Consider the following 9,409-nt stretch of genomic DNA (forward strand, 5'->3'; position numbering starts at 1 on the left):
TATATATATATATAATTTATATATATATATATATATATAAATGCAATACAGTATTATCAGTAGTTCTTTCCCCTTAGCACTGTTTTCTCTTTCAGCCTGAGGGCCATGTGAATTCCCTGCTGTTGAATAAGATACACATAGTGAAGCAGAATAAGCCAATGTTTACAAAACCCTCACTGGTTCTTGCTCTTCCTGGAGCTGGGAGGAGGACACATGCTCACAAACAGAACAGCACTGACGCAGAGCGCTGAAACAAAGGCTTTGTTCTGACCTCTATCCCCTATAGCCTGTCACAGCATCCAGCCACAGGAGTCCTTCAGCCCTCTCCTGCTCCTCTGCTGTGGTTTCACAAATCTCTGCCACACAAAAACAATCACGACTGCAGAGCTGAGGCTCCCTATGAGAGAATGGAAATCTGTGCTGGAATAAACTACATAAACCTTCCCTAAATGAGCACATTTGCATCTATCTATCTATCTATCTATCTATCGTTCTTTCTTTCTTTCTTTCTATCTATCGTTCTATCTATCTACCGTTCTTTCTTTCTTTCTATATCTATCTATCTATTGTTCTTTCTTTCTTTCTTTCTTTCTATCTATCGTTCTATCTATCTATCCATCCATCCATCCATCCTTCCTTCCTTCCTTCCTTCCTTCTTTCTTTCTTTCTTTCTATCTATCGTTCTTTCTTTCTTTCTTTCTTTCTTTCTATATCTATCTATCTATTGTTCTTTCTTTCTATCTATCTATCTATCTATCTATCTATCTTTCTTTCTATCTATATATCTATCGTTCTTTCTATCTATCTATCCATCCATCCATACATCCTTCCTTCCTTCCTTCTTTCTTTCTTTCTATCTATCGTTCTATCTATCTATCGTTCTTTCTATCTATCTATCTATCTATCTATCTATCTATCATTCTTTCTTTTCTTTCTTTCTTTCATCTATCTATCTATCTATCTATCTATCTATCTGTATTTTATCTGAATAAACATACTATTTATTCTATATACTATACACCACTTGTGTTCATACTATTTTTTTGAAAGCATAAATAGTACATATAGGCTATTTATAGTGGATTAAAAAATACATTAAATTGTCAACTGCATGCAGAAATTTGTGCAATCTGTTATTTATACCTGCATTTATAATATTAGACAGAAATTGAAGCAAAAATGAGGGGTCATAATTAGCATGCAGCACTGTTGAAGCAAGCCGAATTAATGTCCTCTGTATTAGATACAGAGAAATATTACTATTGATCAAGACGAGCAAAATAGGCCTCTTATTGATTCATTTTGACACCGCAACCATGTGTAGTTAATATAAAATTACACTCTAAAAAATGCTGGGTTAAAAAGGGACAAACCCAGCTATTGGGTTGTTTTAACCGGTTGGGTTGTTTTGACTCAAAATAACCCAACTGCTGGGTCAAAACAACCCAACCGCTGGGTTTGTCCCTTTTTAACCCAGCATTTTTTAGAGTGTATAGTGTACTTTGAAAGTGAATCGATTTCTGCACTTTCAAAATGTGCATTTCGTTTAATCTTTAGTTTTTAGCCACATTTTTAATGTCACAACTGCATTCGGAAAGAAACGCCTGGACATTTCCGTGAATTTAAAAGTCATCAAGGTGCAGCTGATGACTAAGACGTCTGAATACACACCCAATGGAAAGAACAACACACACGAAGATGAAATCAGTGGCTCTCGCAGCTTCTCTCAGCAGCCACGTGTTCTGGTCTTATTAAAATGCATAAGAGCAAATGAGATTTGGGAAGCTGCTGAAAGATGCTGCGTATAATCCACTTTCCTCCATTTCATACCGGAAAGGGTTTTGACGTAGCATTGATGTGCTCAGCCGCACCTCTGAGTCATTAATATTCATTGATGATGTTTCTCCCGCTGCGAGTGGCGGATATTGTGATTATGAAGATTTGGCTGTGTGAGGTGAGGGTGGGCTGTGGAATTCGAGGGGTGGGGGTGTCGTGGGTGTTCATTATCCTTCGGGAGATGAGTCACAAACACTCCTGAACCTCATGACTCACCGAAGCCTCTAATCCTGCTCATATCTATCAGCAGCACAATCCTAACTTCAAACAAAAGCATGACACATGTTTGAAAGAGGTACTTGAGGCGTTCCTGCAGAATTGTGCGCTTCTTCTGCATGCTGATGATGAACGCTCATTTACATTTATTCATTTTGCAGATGCTTTTTTTTCGACTTACAAATGAGGAAACATGCATATTATCATAAAGGAGACAATATTTTCATAAACTGTCAAAAAATGTCTTTCATAAACCAGAATAATTCTGTGTAACTGAACAGAGTAAGTGAATTATATTAACTTAAGTAATTGAATTTTATCTCTTTTTAAGGTAAAAAATTATTGTATGTATATATATATATATATATATACACACACACATATACACCTCGAGCAGTGTTATTTTAGTATCACTGGGATTTGTGATTTTATTTTTTGTCATTATTTATTTATTTAAATATATGTCTATATCGTTTTTATAATTATAATATTTATATATAATAATTTATAATTATAATATATAATAATATATCAAAATAATATTTCAGTTTTAGTCATTTTAGTACATAAATTTAGGCAATTTTTTTTTACGTATTTTATTTTGGTTAAAGTTTATTTTATTTTAAATATCAATTTATTTATTTGTTTGTTTATTTATTAAATGGTTTCTTTATGGCTCCAAGCAGAGTAACTATACACACACACACACACACACATATATATATATATAGGGTTGTGTGTGTGTGTGTGTGTTTAAATAATAAAAAATATAAAGTCAATATTAAATAATAAATACAAAATGTAGAAATATACAATCTACTCCACAAAACTGCAGTTTTAAAGTGTTTTCACATGAATTTGCATTTCAAGTCTAATGCATTTACACACTTATAAACGGTAAGTTGTTCTGTGAACGGGACAGTTTGTGATCTAAACTTGACTGTGTAAACGTAGGCTGTGCGTGTGCCTGTGTTTTTAGCTGAAGAAATGACTGTTTGTGCTATTATTCCCGGGGTATGTTATTATGTCCAGCACACTCACATACTCGCTTACACAAACATACATTAATATGAAACAAATGCAAGAGGGAAGAAGCTGCCAAACAGCTGCATGCAGGGGGCCAGCTGTCCACCGCACAACTCTCAATCCAAACCACAGGTGCATCACTTTCCAAAGGACAAAAACTGAAAGTAAAAACACTTTCAATATATACAGAGGCCACCAAAAGCATTTTGGGCACTTAAAGTCACACAAATATGTCTGTATTTTTTTTAGATCTTGCAAATTTTACTTCCAACATGTTTCAGCTCACCTGGCCTTTGAGTTTTACGTGATCCTGAAGAGCTTGATTAGCTGGTTCAGGTGTATTCGATTAGGGTTGTAGTTATGTGTTCGATAATTGCTGGGGTTTTGATGATAAACCAATACTGTTCAAAATGAAGGCGAAGTCTTTGTTTCTTGTAGTGGAACAGTTAATATGGTGAACTACAACTACGGTTACACTGAAAAAAAAAGGTCAAAATCTATATTAACTGGTTTTATCCAAGTTAAAAATATTATTTAACATCACCAATCATGAACCAAATGATATGGAATAATTTATACCAAAAATATTTTTTATGGGTTAAATCAGGTAGAAATAGCTCTTTTACTCTTGTAGGACACCTTGAACTTGAGAGTTATCATAGTTAAGTAAAACTAAAAACATGTTACATGTTACTAAAATAAACGTTAACTGAAATAAAATATACAAAAGCTTATTTTAAGTTAGTTGCAAAGGCAGCATTTCTCATTTTTATTTAGTTTAACTATACTAAAATAACTAAAACAGATACAAAATTGAATAAAACCTATACCTAAAAAACAAACAAAAAAACATTCACTAATAGAAATGACAAAAATAATATATACACAATAATATTACCCCGAAATGACCTAAAATGAAAATTATAATTAAAAAAAAAAATCTTAATGATACTAAAATAACATACAGTATCTTGAGGAAAACTAACTTCATACATAGGCCTACTAAAAATGACCAAAACAATGAAACTGATTAAAAGACCGAAAAGGAAGAAAATGTACGTTTTGAGGAAAGATCCTGCAGCATTTGATGCCACTTGTTTTGAATGTTTTGTCATTGAATGCAATGGCATTCAGACATTTCTTTGGGGTCACTGTACAGTACATTCCTCATAATTATAGGGTTTGTGCTATCAAAAGTCGCCGTCACTGTCATTTGTTTTCTATTAACACAAGATCGAGACTGAAAGCTATCGTGCCCCAATTCTACCCTTGATAATAGCCACCCCCTAATCACACACACAATCACACACACAAACACACACACAGTCGCATTCACATGCAAATGATGCATTAATCTGAGCTCTCTAATAGACCACCATGGCAACAGAGATGCAGCACTAATGAGGAAGAGGTACAGGTTAATGGCAGCGCGGCGCATCAGCGACTCTCTCTCTTCCTCACACACACACTTTGCAGCAAAATCCTTATAACATCAAACCTCCTTATAACACGCATCGTGCATTAAGAGAAGATGCTGTTAAGAGCCATGCGAAGTGTTAATAGGCCTGTCGGTCTCACCTTGTCACTGTGTGTTTGACACTACAGCGGGCCTGACGCTCATTTACAAGCGAATCAAAACCATTAGGCTAATACGTGATTTAGCGAGACTCTCATTTTAGACTGTCAGTGAGGAAATGCTCATCTGCACAACCACACACACACACACACACACACACACACACACACATGCAAACATTGCTGTGGGCCGTTATCAGCATGTCCTTGAGCGGAGAATGTAAAGTGAGGTGTGTTTCCCGCTTTCTGTCCCGTCCAACACCTGCTCTTTACAAGCAACAGACTCGCGTACCAGAACAGAACAGAGTTTCACTTTAGAATAGCTGAATCACAATCGCACATTACAGCTTTACTGGTGAGTCACATGAGGTGGACTGCCAAATCAAACGTAAAAGTCAGATTTTGAGCATGTTGAGTTGATTTTGAAATTGAAATATATAAATATGTTAAATATAAAATACATAAATATAATATATAAAAACTGTAATATCTATCTATCTATCTATATATACACTCTAAAATGCGGGGTTGTTTCAACCCAACTTTGGGTCAAATATGGACTAACCCAACTTTTGGGTTAAAAATTTAATGTAAAAATTTTACCCAACGGTTGGGTTTGTCTATATTTGACCCAAAGTTGGGTTGAAACAACCCTGCATTTTTAGAGTGTATATATATATTAATAAAATTAACTTTATTTGGATATAAATTAAAACTCTTTATATACTGTGTGTGTGTGTGTGTGTGTGTAAACACATTTAATTTATATCTAAATAAAGTAAATTTTACTTTAATTTATGTATTTAATTTACACTACTGGCTATAGGTTTATAATATTTTTTCTATTTTTATACTTATGCTAACCAAGGCATTTATTTGATCAGAAATAGAGTAACAATAATATTGTGAAATATTTTTACAATTTAAAATGACTGATTTCTATTTTAACATATTTTACAATGTAATTTATTCATGTGATGACAAAGCTGGATTTTAATTACATTTAAATTACATTTTAAAATATATTAAAATTAAAAAAAAAACAGGTCATTTAAATTGTCATACTATATTTTTCAATATAGTTTTCATTAAATGAATGCAGCCTCAGTGAGCATAAGAGACATTACAAAGATTTAAAAAATATTGAATAATTCATAACAACAGCATGCATAAATATTTATGAAATAAAAATGCTGTCACCGTAGGAACTGGGAATTTCTTGAATCACGACCGTGTTACAATGCATTACTACAAATGATGATAATAATAATAATAATAATAATGCAGTCTGATGTCCAACCATTCAGACGTATATTAATGTTTGGAGAAAACATTGTTTTATGTGATGATCTGAGCAGTTTCCTCATGGGAATCATTACTCCTGGTAATTGCTTTTCAAGGCTGTATAATGGTCAAAGAAACATTTCACGAGACCAGGTGCACACGATGTTCCTGTAAAACATCCTAAACACTCCAGACAGCATTCCAAAAGAATGGAAACAGAGAATGGCCCTACTCTATGACAACTTTTGGTCACTGCTCAGCATGCTGGGATAGCAGCGTCCCTTCGCATCCTCCTTTGATGATCACAAATGAGTTCCAGGTGTTGTCGTCCCACTCGCCGCATCTGTTTAGTTGTGGTTGCCAATGGCAACGCTGGCACGTGCTCTGAAGGATAGAACAGTGGTTCCCAACCCTGGTCCTGCAGGCACCCCAACACTGCACATTTTGCATGTCTCCTTTCTCTGACACACCAATTTCAGGTCTTGAAGTCTCTACTAATGAGCTGATGACCTGAATCAGGTGTGTTTGATTAAGGAGACATGCAAAACGTGCAGTGTTGGGGTGCCTCCAGGACCAGGGTTGGGAACCACTGGGCTAACATAGGGATGAAAGAGGAAAGAGGAAAGAGAATGAAGCAGGGAAAACCATGAATGAATGAACAAAAGCCCCATAATGCATGAAAAATATCTATCTATCTATCTATCTGTCTGTCTGTCTGTCTGTCTGTCTATCTATCTATCTATCTATCTTCCAGGACCAGGGTTGGGAACCACTGGGCTAACATAGGGATGAAAGAGGAAAGAGGAAAGAGAATGAAGCAGGGAAAACCATGAATGAATGAACAAAAGCCCCATAATGCATGAAAAATATCTATCTATCTATCTATCTGTCTGTCTGTCTGTCTGTCTGTCTATCTATCTATCTATCTATCTCTCTCATGTTTTTCAAACAATGGAAAAAGTATGTGAACCTAATGAAAACCTAATGAGTTTTCTGAAAAGAAAAAACAGGGTCTTCTAATCAAATTAATAAAGTCCAAAATTCCAAAACCATTTTCAAAAACAAAAAAGTTTTTTTTTCACAAATGCACAAATTCTCACAGAAGTGAGTTATAAGAATTTGGGGGGAAAAAATTAATTTGATGAAAATGTTTTACTGTAACCATAGAGGTTCTTACCAAAAGTAATACTTTTTAAGATGTCATTGTTTAAACAAATGTAACAAATTATTCTAGTCGTGTATAATTTATTCTGACTGTAAACAAATATTTTTTTTTTGCGAGAGAAAGTAAAAAAAAAAAAAAAAGAAGAAAATCCTTTAACATGCTCAAAATAATTCAACTGAAATACCTGCATAACATGGTCTACTTATTAAAATGTTGAAAATGAAGCAGACTAATCACACGAGGAAGGTCTCTGGAGACGGCAGAACTGAAAAACAACGGAACAAGTGCTGGGGAGGGCGGCCATGTGTGCTCAGCTGTTTGTTATGTGGCAACAATTGCTTTCCCCAGCTTCATTTCAGAAACCACAAATCGTTCTCTAGGCTTTGGACAATCTGTTCTTCCAAGACTGTTTTCACAACATGAAGTGAGTGCCATTCATCAGATCTTACAATTACATTTTAGCCAACATATGGGGCTTATCGAGTCACACAGACTAAGAAAAATCAACTATTCTGAATCTACATAATACACATTTTGAACCAACAATATCCCATTTACTGTTGTCCAAGTTACAGTGTTGCAATAAAAATTTTAGCTAATTTTATTAGGGTTCTATTATGCATTGCAGCACAAAATTTTCTAGTTGCTATACTAGAAAACTGAAAATATGCAATACTGAAATGACAGTTTCTTATGTTGCAATTTTACACTTAGATAAGACCATTTCAAACAGGCTAAACTAAAGCAGTGTTACTGAAAACACTTCCTTTTTTACTGTACAGTATCTAATCCAGTGTTGAAATGAGCACACCGAACCCGTTTATGGCATACGCAGAATCCGTTTCACGCCCAGAGTGTGTAAAACACACTAATCCTATGAATACTGCACTGCTGAAGGAAATGAAACAGATGACAAGAAAAGGCATGAACTGCAGTAAACTCAATCTTTTGCATGCATTATTCACTTTGCTGCATCATGGAAAGGACGGCAGGTTTTCGCTGGGTCTCACTGCAGACTTCGGCTCCCTGGAGAGATCATGTGAACAATGATTTTCAGTGGAAGAACAATAATCAGCCGTGGAAGGCTTAGAGACAAATCTGTGCAGATTTTACAATGTTTTGAGGAAGCTGAATCAGAAACTGGAACAATCAAAACATAAACGCTCTGCCAAGATCATCGCATTCTCCTCTGAAGAGCTCATCCAACAACTCTGAACTCCATCTCGAATCGGTCAGTCAGCAGACTTATTTGTCTGATTAGAGGAGGTGCTCCCATGCCGTCCTCTATCCTAAACACATCTCAGATATAACTGTAGTATTAGAAACATGTGACCTTGAATTACATACAATGCATTATATGTACAGTGTCCTGAAATGTATTTGGACCCTTAAAATGTCTGATTGTCAGTGCATTAAGTAATAAAATATCACACCAAGTGTATAAATATATAAGAAATGTGTTAACTTCCCCAACACCGTTTTTATCAATTGAGGCCTAAGTAGAAAGATATTGTAAAACTGATAAATTTACTCTACATACAATTATAATTCATATAACTGAGACAAAGATGATGAATTAAATATTTGCTATAAAAAAAGATCTACGATGCCATGTAGGGACATTGAATCTTTCTTGAATCTGTTCATTTACAAGAACCGTCTGAACGAACCGATTCACTAGAATGAGTTGGACTTTCCATCGGTACAGAGAGAGGACCGTTTAGGACAAACTGATTCACTAGAATGAATCAGACTTCCAGCGCTTCTGAGAGCGAGAGGAGTAAACGATTTACAAGAATAAATAAGATCTGCCATGAAAGAGAAAGAAACATTTTGGACGAACTGATTTACTAGATCGTTTATAGCGAATCTATTACTGACTTTCCAACGCTATATTTGAAAGAGAAAGAATCGTTTAGGAAGTACCGATTTAATGGAAATATTCGAACCTTCAGGCATTACATTAAAGAGAATAAAACTGTTTAGGACTAATCGATTCACTACCAGTGGTGTATAAAGTACATGAAAGCCATACTCAAGTAAAAGTACAGATATCTTACCAGAAAATGACTTTGGTAGAAGTTAAAGTCACCGTTTAGAATATTACTTGAGTAAAAGTCTTAAAGTATGTGATATTATTGTACTTAAGTATGAAAATTATTATTTTTAAAATCTTAAACGTACTTAAGTATTGAAAGTAAAAGTACAAGTAAATGCAAAATGGAAAAGAAGCAAACAAATAATAAACGGATATATAATAAATATATATAAAATGTTCATACACAGCTTGAGTAGCAATATTGTGTT

The sequence above is a fragment of the Sinocyclocheilus rhinocerous genome, unplaced genomic scaffold (assembly GCF_001515625.1).
Source record: "Sinocyclocheilus rhinocerous isolate Xijiao unplaced genomic scaffold, SAMN03320098_v1.1 scaffold234, whole genome shotgun sequence".
Classification (NCBI taxonomy): domain Eukaryota; kingdom Metazoa; phylum Chordata; class Actinopteri; order Cypriniformes; family Cyprinidae; genus Sinocyclocheilus; species Sinocyclocheilus rhinocerous.